The sequence below is a fragment of the Eptatretus burgeri genome, chromosome 10, assembly GCF_056783735.1.
Source record: "Eptatretus burgeri isolate ZD-2024b chromosome 10, Ebu_testis_v1, whole genome shotgun sequence".
Taxonomy (NCBI): domain Eukaryota; kingdom Metazoa; phylum Chordata; class Myxini; order Myxiniformes; family Myxinidae; genus Eptatretus; species Eptatretus burgeri.
Genome location: NC_140970.1, coordinates 3,519,634 through 3,532,479, shown reverse-complemented (window position 1 = coordinate 3,532,479; position 12,846 = coordinate 3,519,634). Strand labels below are relative to the sequence as shown.

General features: G+C 44.7%; 1 long non-coding RNA gene across 2 annotated transcripts; it reads left to right on the top strand.

Annotated features, from left to right (window-relative positions):
• The first annotated feature begins 183 nt into the window (after positions 1 to 183).
• LOC147017837 (uncharacterized) lies at positions 184 to 12,846 on the top strand. 2 transcript variants are annotated; one of them, XR_015062159.1, is made up of 3 exons: positions 184 to 444; positions 6,953 to 9,709; positions 12,138 to 12,846. It is a non-coding gene; the product is annotated as an uncharacterized LOC147017837 (long non-coding RNA). The 2 variants fall into 2 exon arrangements; XR_015062160.1 differs by having other exon boundaries at positions 11,504 to 12,846.

Sequence of the window (12,846 nt, the reverse complement as noted above, 5' to 3'; positions counted from 1 at the left end):
ACCACGCCGTTTTATAAGCCGCTTGGCTGTGGGGTTTCCAAAGATCGAAAACAGGGGTTTTGAGAATATATTATCATAAATTATACGTGAACAGCGTTTACCTGCAAGCCGATTGGCTACGTGGGCTCGAGCTTCTCACGTGGTTCATGATGTCATGCCTCTCCTCCGCCCCACGCTCATCGTCGAACAAAACTGTCCTGATGCGCGCGTGTCCGCGCCGGGCAAAACATTGATAGCCCGCTTCTCCAAGACAAAATGGCGGGTTCTTTCTGAGGTATCCCACCGTGACGTCCTGCCACTCCTGAATGTGCATCCGATGGCGCAGCGCCATGGGAACACCGCGGTTTGATCCGCCAGCGTGCCCGCTTTGGCGGTGCGTTGTTTTTGCCTCGTCCTAGCTGACGGACCCTCTGTGAAGCGATGTTGAACGGTCGCGGCCTATGGGTGAGTGTGCCGCGTGAGGCGGGCGATCGCACGGACTCGGCTAGATTTGCCCCCCTCCCTCGGGGGGGTTGTGCCTTGCTCCGACCGCACTGGACGCCTTGTTGTTCCACGTCTTGTTTCTTCCTCGTACCGAGTCGGTTTGCACGGTTTTACATCAGACCGTGGTGGTGCTCGTGTTCGCCCTTGTTGGCAATTCGTGTCGTCGTGGAAAACGCGGTCATGGTGCTGATTCGCGGATTGTGCCCCGTCGGTGGATTACCAGAGAAATTGGCGCACAGTCGAAGCGGCAATTTAATGGAGGAGTCTCGAGTGAACGTTCGTGACACGAGGCCCGCGATCGGCCGCTTCCTCCGGAAAGCGCGAATGGCGTCGTCCCGCTCCCTTCCCACGTCCCGTAATGGCGCCGCGCGCAAACCGCTCGGGTTGTTGTGAGGAAAGTGCGCCCAATCGAGCCGACTCGACGTGAGGAGTTTGTGGGTTTTATTAACCGTCCGGATCGGTTTGTTCCCTTTCGGGTTCGCGCTGCGCGACACGGACGGCGGCGGCGGCGCTCGGATCTCCTCGGGAGCCGCCATTTCGCTGAAGCGGAGCGCGGAGCGATGTCGGACATTGTGGAATCGCAGACAGTCCCGTCTTGGTGTCGAATATCCGGCGCGATGCGGGGAAGGACTTGGCCTGGCCGTTTGATTCCCATCGGCGTCGAGCTTCGGCCGTGCGGGGATAACTGGGGGTCGTGGTGCTTCGCCCGTTCGTCATCGTGGAGGACGTGGCCGGAGCGGCGGTCCGCTTCGGAATGGGAGGTCGCCATTGCCGTGAGAGGGCAGGCTGCCGTTAAAACCTGACTCCGATCGCTCGGTCCAAGTCTGCTCGTCATGGGCACTTTCAGGTGGACTAGGTGTGTACCAGGTGAAGTTCAGGTGGACGAGGTGTCTACCAGGTGAAGTTCAGGTGGACTAGATATGGACGAGGTGTGGACCAGGTGGACTAGGTGTGTACCAAGTGAAGTTCAGGTGGACGAGGTGTGTACCAGGTGAAGTTCAGGTGGACGAGCTGTGTACCAGGTGAAGTTCAGGTGGACTAGGTGTGTACCAGGTGAAGTTCAGGTGGACTAGATATGGACGAGGTGTGGACCAGGTGGACTAGGTGTGTACCAAGTGAAGTTCAGGTGGACGAGGTGTGTACCAGGTGAAGTTCAGGTGAACGAGGTGTGTACCAGGTGAAGTTCAGGTGGACGAGGTGTGTACCAGGTGAAGTTCAGGTGGACGAGGTGTGTACCAGGTGAAGTTCAGGTGGACGAGGTGTGTACCAGGTGAAGTTCAGGTGGACGAGCTGTGTACCAGGTGAAGTTCAGGTGGACTAGGTGTGTACCAGGTGAAGTTCAGGTGGACTAGATATGGACGAGGTGTGGACCAGGTGGACTAGGTGTGTACCAAGTGAAGTTCAGGTGGACTAGGTGTGTACCAGGTGAAGTTCAGGTGGACGAGGTGTGTACCAGCTGAAGTTCAGGTGGACTAGGTGTGTACCAGCTGAAGTTCAGGTGGACGAGGTGTGTACCAGCTGAAGTTCAGGTGGATGAGGTGTGTACCAGCTGAAGTTCAGGTGGACGAGGTGTGTACCAGGTGAAGTTCAGGTGGACGAGGTGTGTACCAGCTGAAGTTCAGGTGGACGAGGTGTGTACCAGGTGAAGTTCAGGTGGACGAGGTGTGTACCAGCTGAAGTTCAGGTGGATGAGGTGTGTACCAGCTGAAGTTCAGGTGGATGAGGTGTGTACCAGGTGAAGTTCAGGTGGACGAGGGGTGTACCAGGTGAAGTTCAGGTGGACGAGGGGTGTACCAGGTGAAGTTCAGGTAGACTAGGTGTGTACCAGCTGAAGTTCAGATGGACGAGGTGTGTACCAGCTGAAGTTCAGGTGGACGAGGTGTGTACCAGCTGAAGTTCAGGTGGACGAGGTGTGTACCAGCTGAAGTTCAGGTGGACGAGGTGTGTACCAGCTGAAGTTCAGGTGGACGAGGTGTGTACCAGGTGAAGTTGAGGTGGACGAGGTGTGTACCAGGTGAAGTTCACGTGGACGAGGTGTGTACCAGGTTAAGTTCAGGTGGACTCGGGGCCACGGGATCTGCATATATAATAAATAAATTAATGCGCCATGCAGCACCGACCCGTTCGTATCGCTAGTTTAGACTTGTAAGCGAGTTCATCTCAATGGTTTTGCTAACGTTCTAGTTTGAGTAGTTAATATAGTATACCATAGCTTTCGTCACGACGTATCTTGTTGCAGGCCCACTTTGGTAACGGTAAGCACGTCTTGTGCTGAACCTCCTCCCGTAGGTAGTCTGGTACGCATACGTGGTTGTGCGTTCTTTGATCAGCGATGGATTGTGTCCGTTTGGTTTCGAGAAACTCATCACCTCGAGTCTGGAAATGATTCTGGACCATCGGGTGAACAAGTAGGCGAGTGTGCTGGTGAGTGCTTCGTCACCAGCTTGCTTGCTTGCCTGGTTTGTGTCCCCCAGTGAGGTGGTGGGGGGGGGGGTGATGTTTGCTCAGCAAACTTTTCTTGCCTTAGTGGCAGCGGAAACGGTCGATAAGTTTAAACTGGACTTCGGTACCAAGAACCACTGAGGATCTGCATGGGGACATAGATATTGGCAGAAATGTGTAAGCATGAGGGGTCTGAAGACAGCCGGCCTCCTGCGTCGAAGTTCCTTGTAACTTTGTTCAGGAACGTGATGGCAAGTGAGCTAATTGCAAAGCATCTCGTTTACCGTCATCATTTAAATCCAATCGTATTGAAATGTGCAATTGTAGACCATTTTGAATCACGACATTGTGATTGCAGTTGCCAAATCAAACGGTGTGTGGTTGTGGTTGCTTGGCACATTTGGTTCAGGAAATACCAGGATACTTGGTCGTGGTCATTTCAGGCTGATCAAATTCCCAATGTGTATAAACCATACAAAGCTACCAGCATGATGGCTTATGAAGGGACCACAACCCGAGTGTAAATCCAACAAAATACATTTGCTTCACTATTATACGATCCAGCCATTACCGAGGCTCGCTCATCCATGGTTTACACGAGCACATTCCACTGTGTGGATATCGCGATGCTGATTTAAAGCTTTATAGTTTCCCTCTCGAGAGCTTATCTACATATCACATAGGCAAACAACAACAGCACTCGGTGGAGCACATACCTTTGCCAGGTTGAACAGTTTACGTTTTGTATCCCACCGATAGGATGGATCTGCATCCAGACCTGAACCAAAATCTAATCGGCTTGTTCTTGTCACCTCCCCAACTCATCCAGCTAGTTTTGTCCAAACTCATCCATAACTTTTTGAAATATCATTCTGCATATCGTTTTGGCCCCATCTCTCAATTATGAAAAATCACAAAGAGAATTAAAAACAACTCGTATCAGGATCTCCAGATTCGGGGAGGAAGGGCTTCAAAAGCTTTTTCCTTTGATTTTTACCTCTGCCATCAAAGCTGAAGGAGGTTATGTTTTCACCTCTTTCTGTCTGTCTGTGTGCAGGATATCTCAAAAGTTGTGGACGGTTCCGGATGAAATTTGTTGGACACGTTGCGTGTGTGGACAAGGACGAACTGATTAGATTTTGGTCTGGATCCGACTACGAGAATTTTTTAGTGATTCTTCACCATTGAGAGATAGAGCTAAACCGATATATAGCACGATATCTCAAAAAGTTGGAGATGGATTCGGATGAAACTTGGTGGACAGGTTGGGTGTGTGACGAGGAAGAATTGATTCAATATTGGTGAAGATCCAGATCTGGATCTGATAATTTTTAAAGTCATTCTTCATCATTGAGAGAAAGGGCCAAAAACGATATACAGTAGTACTGTGCAGCATGGTATTTCAAAAATGTATTGGGCCCGATATGTTCTCGTGGATCAGGCATTACGTGCGGAGGTATCCGCTCTACCGAGTGCCCTTCTCGTTCCATCTGTTTTCATTTTTTGACACTTGCAGTGCTTCAATACCCTCCTTCGGCCATGTAATAAAACTGCTGAGCTGGTTTGTTCGTCCAAATTTCCATCCAGCCCAACTTGAGTATGTACATCGAATGAGTTTGTAATAATTCATGGTTACCCTTCATCGTCAAAGGTTACCATTCATGTGTGACTACCTTGGTCTGGGTGCATGAGTTTGTTTGTTGTATGTTGTTTGTATTGTATTGCATTATAGTATTTTGGGATTGTATGCAGAGTAAACATGAACTTCTCACCTCACCTATAGATCAGCCATGACCTTTCCTGTGTCGACAACGTAGCAAATGCTACGCTTCCAAAGCCAGCCGCAAACTGGGCATCCTCCGTCAATCAAAGTCGTTTCTTGGAAAATTATAGTTCCTAACAGTCGACAAAGCCTTTTTCCGTATCTCAATGGAGTACTGCTCTCCCTAATGGACTGGCGCCCCAGCATCACCCATCTCTCTCCTGGACTCTGTGGAATCGAAAGGTCTCAAGAACTATCGGAATTTCCAGTTGAGGCCAAAGCACAGTCTGTTGCTCTCGCATCTCAGACAGGTCGGTGGTCTCTGTTTTCTCCTGTCTATTCTCTGATATTGCTCCCTCTGCTCTCTCAGCCTCTGACCCTTCCTCTCCACCCTGGGATGCGCATATTCTTCCAGTAACCCCCTCCTGGTTAAACCCCCAAAATCCAGGCTGCATGACTGCATGTTTACCTGAACTCTTGTATTCCTCACTTCTCCCTCTGTGGAACCACTTTCTAAACTCTCGAGGCTCTTTTGTCTTGCTCTTCCCTCTCGGGCTTCAAGCAAGCAGTGCACCACCATCTCTTGTCATCCCCAAGTATGGCTTTCCTAACCCAACCAACTTTAAAAAAAATTTAATACATGATCTAAGGCTCTAATGGAGCCGACACTCACACCCACAACAAGAAGACTGTTTGACAAGACAAACACAGCCACCGAGCTTTTGGGAAGTGATGTCACAATAATGATGCCGCATTTTTCACTGCACTCAGTGGAGGCATTGCAACATATGATCATGTTAACTATCTGACATGGGGGTGTGTCTTCTTGGCAGACATGAAGCACTTTGAGTATACAGCACCTAAAGTGTATGAAGGATTCCAGTCAGGTAACTTCATTGTCAAAGAATCACACCAGAGATTCAACTCATAACGTGATGACCTTGAACTTCAGCATGTCAACAAAATGGGCGAAATAGCAGGAGGGCTGATTGGAATAACTTGCTTTGATTCAGCATGCAATCGCTGGGGACTGACCGACATTGGGCGAGCCTGGCTGGCTGATGACACCAGAGAAATGCTTGGAATGATGGATGAGGAGGAGGGAACACCCAAATAACTAGGAAAGGCCAAAATACAGAGAGATGAAGATGCTGTAGCAAAGTTGGTTCGTTCTAGGTCTTCAGCAATAAATCGTCAGAGTAGAGTTTGTCTCTACTGATGCCATTCCTCAAAAATTGATTGCACAAGACCTGCACAGTGCATGACAATTATGGGGGTTGGGGGGGAAAGTGTGGAGACATTTGTCAGAAAGCAGTTAGCGGTTAGTAGCCAGCCAAATCTGAATTCAACACCTTTGAACAAATGGTCAGGCAGAAAAATGCCAATGGTACCAGCTGTTCGGGGGGGGGGGGGTCTGTGGGGGTCATCACCGGGGTGAATGTCGGGCCTGAAAGTGGTGCAATAATTTTTTTCCAGAACCGTTTCCATGGTAACTACTACAAATTACCGTCAGTTATAACTCGTATAACATTTTTATTATAGAAGCTAGAAACACAATTCTGGTGGTGAATGAAAGGTTTGACCATCCTCGACACAAGAATGTTCTTTATTGCTATTGTCGAGATAATTTGCATTCAATTATGGCATCACCAAAGTCTTGTTTTTTTATTTTTTTTTCATGTTTTATATGTTTGCTGTGCATTTTCTGGTGTATCCTTGCAGTTCATTGTAGTGCCATTGAGTGACAAATGTATCGAGATTGTCATAGATCTATATTGCATGGGGTGTAGGGTCTGGAAAATATTGATGAAGCCTTAGTTTTCATGGTAACATTAATGGCGATTTTGATGGTGGAGCAACCACCTGCCATTGTTCAAAATTCTATAACTTTGTTATTGAATATGCTATGAACATAATTCTTGCACCGAATGAAATTTTGTGATTACACATTCCTAAATATTATTTTGCTAATTTGCATGTCAAGATGATGTCACATATGGCAAAACGGTAGTTTTTCTAAATGTGTAACATTTTTATCTTTCCTCGAAGCATAGATGACTGTCCGACAACCGACTTATGACCTAGTTGTCACTATAGTCAACTGCACAAGGGTCAAATGCTTTTCAGAATTACTGATGGTAGCAGTACTTCTTGTTTAACTCGTGTATGAAGGTCACAAATCAGGTTGGATCTGGCTGTCCAAAATATGTTGTTTAGGATTCATAACTGATATTCTAATGCATCTTTTACTCTTTGTCTTTCCAGGTAAACGAGTAATATATTTCAGCAGCAATGGACTCCAGCCCACTCACGTTATTGAAACCAGAGGCGGAAGGTGACTGGAGACCGAGGAAAGTGCATCATCTGCTAAAAGGAGGATGAATAGAAACTGAGGCACAGCTCAATCCTCGGAGTTCATTCATTACTTGTTGCTCTCAAAATAAGGAATGATGCTGAAATATGCATTCATTATGATCGATTAGAATCGCTGATACAAGTGAGACAATAACAAACTTGAATTCATCGAGCCACAACCTGATCTACTGTGGGTAGAACTGCTACTGGGGGTAGAACTGCTACTCGTCATTTACATCAACAACACATTTGATGGTTTTGCAGTCACCTGTCAAACCAGAAGCTGCATTGTTGTCAACAAGTCAAAGACTACCTCGAGAATCATTTGACTTTACAATATTGTGCTTGTTCTGTGGCTTAAAGTCTTGCGAAAAAGATAGGACTTTGATGAAGGTAGCAACTTTCAAATTCGGAAAGACTCTTGAGAGAAGAGCCAAAGAGAGAAATGATACCGATTGGAAAAGGAGAATCTGTGGCAACTTCAGAAAGCTGATTGCATTGGAGGCAAGGTACAATAAAGCTTGTCACAGTAAATATACAAAGCCAGAAAGTCAGACTGCAGCAATTGGTTCAGCACATGATGCCGCATTCAAAGAACTTGTTTCTTACATAGACCCTGAACTTGCAAAGGGCAAAGCCTTTGATATGAACTACTTGCTGAATCGTTACCATAAACTGCTAAAACAGTACATGCCACAGGATGAGGCCAAACTCCACATGCCAAGGTCTTAATCACAAGTTAGAAACAAGGTGCAGTGACATCTTATGAGTTCAAAATCTTGGGCACCAAAATAAACCAGATTTGGTTTTGGCAAAGTCCATTGAAATACAGGATGTAATCAACAAAGTTGCCGAAATGAATGAAATGCTGACTGCCACACAGGTTGCAGCAGGTATCCAAGTGAACTGTGGTGTGAAGCCTTTACCTCTCGAGGAGTTATTCTCTTCCATGCTGCATTGATATTGCGTACAGCTCTTAATTCACAGAAAGGAAGATGCCACCAACCTCTCAATCCTCAGGATATCTCAGCTGAAAATCCTCTCATGAAGTGTACACATTTCTGTATTGGATCCCTTCACGAAGAGAGGAAGGGTCCTTGGAGACTATCTACAAAGTTGTCGTAAAGCAGACTGATAAATTACATCGGCATATTCTATCCATTCGCCAGGACTTGGTCTATGTTGCATCATCAGGTCGCATCATTGACCGCACGTGTAAAAGCAGCTGTAACTGTTAGGACAAAACAACTGAGTGGGCTGCATCAGACTGATAGTGGTGACCTCCACAAGGAGGCTACCAAAGATCCGATGAAGCCACAATCCAGGAAATCATCAATGTTGTTAATGAAAGGATAGTCATCCCTTTCCTGATTGCGTTTGGCATTACTCCAGATAATAGGCAACCTCTTGTAAATATCGCCACATCACTTGTATGTTCACCCGAGGCAACTGAGGCACTTTGCAATGTCCATGAAAATGGCCGAGAGCAAATGCAGGAATCTGTAACCAGTAGACTGATAAAGGGTGAGACAGACTTTCATTATCCGATTAGTAAACAGAATCTTTGCACGTTTGCCACTCAATAAAGGAGTTGTTACGAAAAAGAAACAGGTGATACAGGCATTGAATATTGATCGCCAAATATTCAGCAAACTGGTAATCATTGCACAGTCCCTGCAATGTGGACATGAAGGAATTGTTACAGTATGAATTATCACCGGTTCCACTTTCTCTCTTCAGTCTGGATGGGTCGCTCAGAAAGGCACAAAAATTGCCGACTCCTCCCATGTCTTGAAAAGGACCGTGTGACTGTTGAACCTTCAGCATCTCGTGAGCCAACACTGGGTGTGATTGATCTCATGATGTTGCTCAGAATGGGCTGCACTGACACAGCTAAGTGCACCACCTTTGGTCAGCTCTCAGATCAGCTTTTGGGTACTTTTCTTGGTCTGAAGTGTGAGTATGTTGCTGTGGTAGGTGACAATTTTACGAATGAGGAATCAAACCATCAGGGTAATGTTCAGATGCAAGATATAAGAAACCCAACTGTTCCAACACCACTTCCAAAACAATGCTCAAAGATGTTGTCAAATGCAAACAACAAGGCAAACCTTGCCGACTTCCTTCTATGTGATTGGATCATCAAGTTAGAACTCGGGTTAAACCCTGGTTTTGAGGTATATCTTGCTGGTGGATTCCGTGACATAAATCGAGCAGTGAAGGTGGTTCTTGGTAGCCAGAGAAGTACTGGAGCTTCAGTCAGATCATGAAGAAGCTGATTATCGAAGGTTCATTCACATTGCACATGGGAGATACAAATTGGGTGTCGACCGGGTACTTCTTTGGTGTCTGGATTCAGATGTCGCAACAATGTGTCCATGATACGACTGGATACTTGGCTTGAAAGAGCTGTGTCTAAAGACTGATGCACGTCAAAGGAAGAGATTCATTCCAATGCATGTTGCGGCAAATGAACTCTGAGAATGTATGAGCCATATGCTACCAGAGATTCATGCAGCTAGGGGATGTGATTCAACCTCAGCCTTCAGTGGCATAGGGAAGCAAAAATGGCTAAATCTCGTTGAAGAGCACCCTTAATTACATAATGGTCTTTGGCATCTTGGAGATGGTCCTTCTGATATCAACCTGGAAACTAAGGAGGCCATGGTATGTATCACTTTTGTCTCTACTGTACTGTGGAAAAAACAAATATCACTTTATTCAGTTCAGTACAAATTGTTTGTGAAAAATGTTGTGTTGTCACGGTCATGAGCCATGTGGAGCCATGACCGTGTAGTCTTCCACAACGTGTTTTGTTGTGTGTAGCGGCCTGACAGAGGTTGCAGGTGTCATCAGTGGCATCCCCGATAATTGCTGATGACCTTGGAGATGGAGATGGTGGAAAGTAATGGGAGGTGGATATGGTGACAGTGGGGGTTAGGGTGGTCCAAAAAGTCGAAAAAAAAATAGAATGTTGCTCCACAAACTTAAAATTATTCCAATATGATCCAATAGCGCGCATAATTCTTTTAGCTTGATTGGAGGTGATTTAGAGGTCACTCCATATGACGACTTTTAGTCTCATACTTGAATAAATTAGGGTATGGTCAGGTACGATTACGGGTACTTCTGGATGTCCGAGGTGGAAATGGAGTGCATTTTCGAACTCTATGGGGTCGATTTACTCTAAGAAATGACTGCACCGACATTGAATTCACTACCATTTCGAAAATATGACCAAAAACAAGATTTATCATTACTGGAGTTGAGTAACTCATCCTACTCATTTCGATATTTTCTAATCTATAATTAATTTGTTGTCCGTCTAAACATTTCTTAGAGTAAATAGACCCCACTGAGTTCGAAAATGCAGTCCATTTTTACCTAGGAAGTTCAGAAGTGTATGGATTTGCATCTCACCATACCCTAATTTAATATAATAATAACAAAATAAATAACTAACATATTTTTCGTGAATCATTGAATCGAAAACACTGGATGTTGGGCCGGCTAGAAATAAGTTCAGGTGGGAGTGGAGACAGCAATTGAGGCGGAGATGGTGGTATTTGGTAAATGAGACGAAATTGTCTAATAGTTTGTAATTCCATTGATTGAAAAATTAGGGTAAGGTGACATGCGAATCCATACACTTCTGAACTTCCTTGGTGAAAATGGACTGCATTTTCGAACTCAGTGGGGTTGATTTACTCTAAGAAATGTTTCGACGGACAACAAATTAATTATAAGATTAGAAAACATTGAAATGAGTCGGATTAGTTTCTCAACTCCAGTAATGATAAATCTTGTTTTAGGTCATATTTTCGAAATGGTAGTGAATTCAATGTCGGTGCAGTCATTTCTTAGAGTAAATCGACCCCATAGAGTTCGAAAATGCACTCCATTTCCACCTCGGACATCCAGAAGTAATCGTACCTGACCATACCCAAATGTAACCAACTCATGAAACTAAAAGTCGTCATATGGAGCGACCTCTAAATCACCTCCGATCAACTTAAAATTTTCTATGCACGTTATTGAATTATAGTGGAATAATTTAAGGCTCGTGGAGACATCTTAATTTTTATTTTTTGCTGTTTTTGGACCACCCTGGTGGGGGTAGATGGTTCCTTGAAGAATGAAGTTATTTTTGACTTTTTCTTTCCTTCAAGTTGTTTTTTTTTTACTTTTTTAAATACATTTCTTTATAGACTGATAATTGCTGATCTATGGCTCCACCAAAAGCAATACTCCCCACCACGCTGGTGTCAATCTGAACGGCCTTTTTCTTCAAATCTTCTCCAATTTTTAGAATTTCTGGAATTATTTTGGCTGTCATTTGTGGCTTCTTTGGCTGACCCTCTTCTTCTTCTTCACTTTCCCATGATTTAGTTAATTCATCCAATTATTCTGTTATCAATTCTTCCCCATGGGTCTTAATCAGCTCCTCAACTTCTTCTGCAGCTAGGTCTTCAAATCCTTCTCCTCCTTGGCCAAATCAACAATCCTCTGCATTTCACCCTCCAGTGGGAAAGCCATGGAAGTCGTTAAATTCCTCAGGCCACACTTTACGCCAACAGGTATTCAATATTGAGTCTCTAACATCATCCCATTAGTCCTTTATGATGCCGATGGTTGTTAAGATGTCAAATTTCTTCCAGCATTCCCTAACATTGGCGTTGGGTCATTTTTCATGGCCTGAACTATGTGATCAAAGCTCCTCCTGGTGTAGTATGTTTTGAATGCAGCTATGACACTGTGATCCATGGGTTGGAGGATTGATGTCGTTTAGGGGGAGAAAGAGGACTTCAATATCAGGGTGTCTCTCAGCCAAAGTGTCCTGGAGCATTATCCACAAGATATAGCACTTTAACAGAGATTTAAATACCTCAGATAATTTCTTATTTCATGCACAAAAGTTTTCAAACCAATCTTCAAACAGTTTGGCTGTCACCCAAGGCCCTTTTGTGAGATCTCCAAACCACAGGCAGACAATATTTATTTTGCCCTTTCAATGTACGGGGATTTTCGGACTTGTAAACAAGCATTTGCTTGCACTTATAGCCACACAATAGAAGGGTTAACCTGTCTTTTGCAGGCTTGAAGCCAGGAGCCTTTTGTTCATCTTTGAGAAAAGTCCTTTTGGGCATCTTCTTCCAGAAGAGCCCGGTCTCATCAGCTCTGAAAACCTGGTGCGGCAGGTAGTCCTTCTCTCCTACAAGTGCCTTTAATTCACCAGGAAATGCAGTTGCTGCTTCATGATCAGCTGATGCCAATTCACCCATAATCTCCAGATTATGCAGATTTAACGTTTTTTTTTTTAAAATGTTCAAACCATCTACCGCTTGCTGTGAATGCACTGCTGTCTTGAGCTTCTTCACAACCCCCTGATTCATCACCTTTATCACCCCCCTGCTTCTCATTTCAAGTCGTTATAAATTGAGGGACTTATGTCGATTGCGTATGTTCAACATTTTTTTCCATTTTTTTCAAGGTATGGATCTCTGTGACTTAATGATGCTATTTTAGAGGCAATATTTCCACCACAACTGACACCAGCCCTAATTTTATCGTTACATTAAGGAATGTAACGAATAGTGGACTCATTGACGTTGTCGTGTTTCGCCAAACAGTAATACGTGCACTACTCTCAAGTCGATCTAATATTTTTACTTTTCTGCTTATGTCATCAATTTCTTCACTTTTTTTATTCTGCTCTTCAGCAGATGTACCACTTCAGGGATGTTTTGGATCCACGATTAAATAAAGTGTACAAAGTTTTATTACAATAAATTTAAATTTTCAAA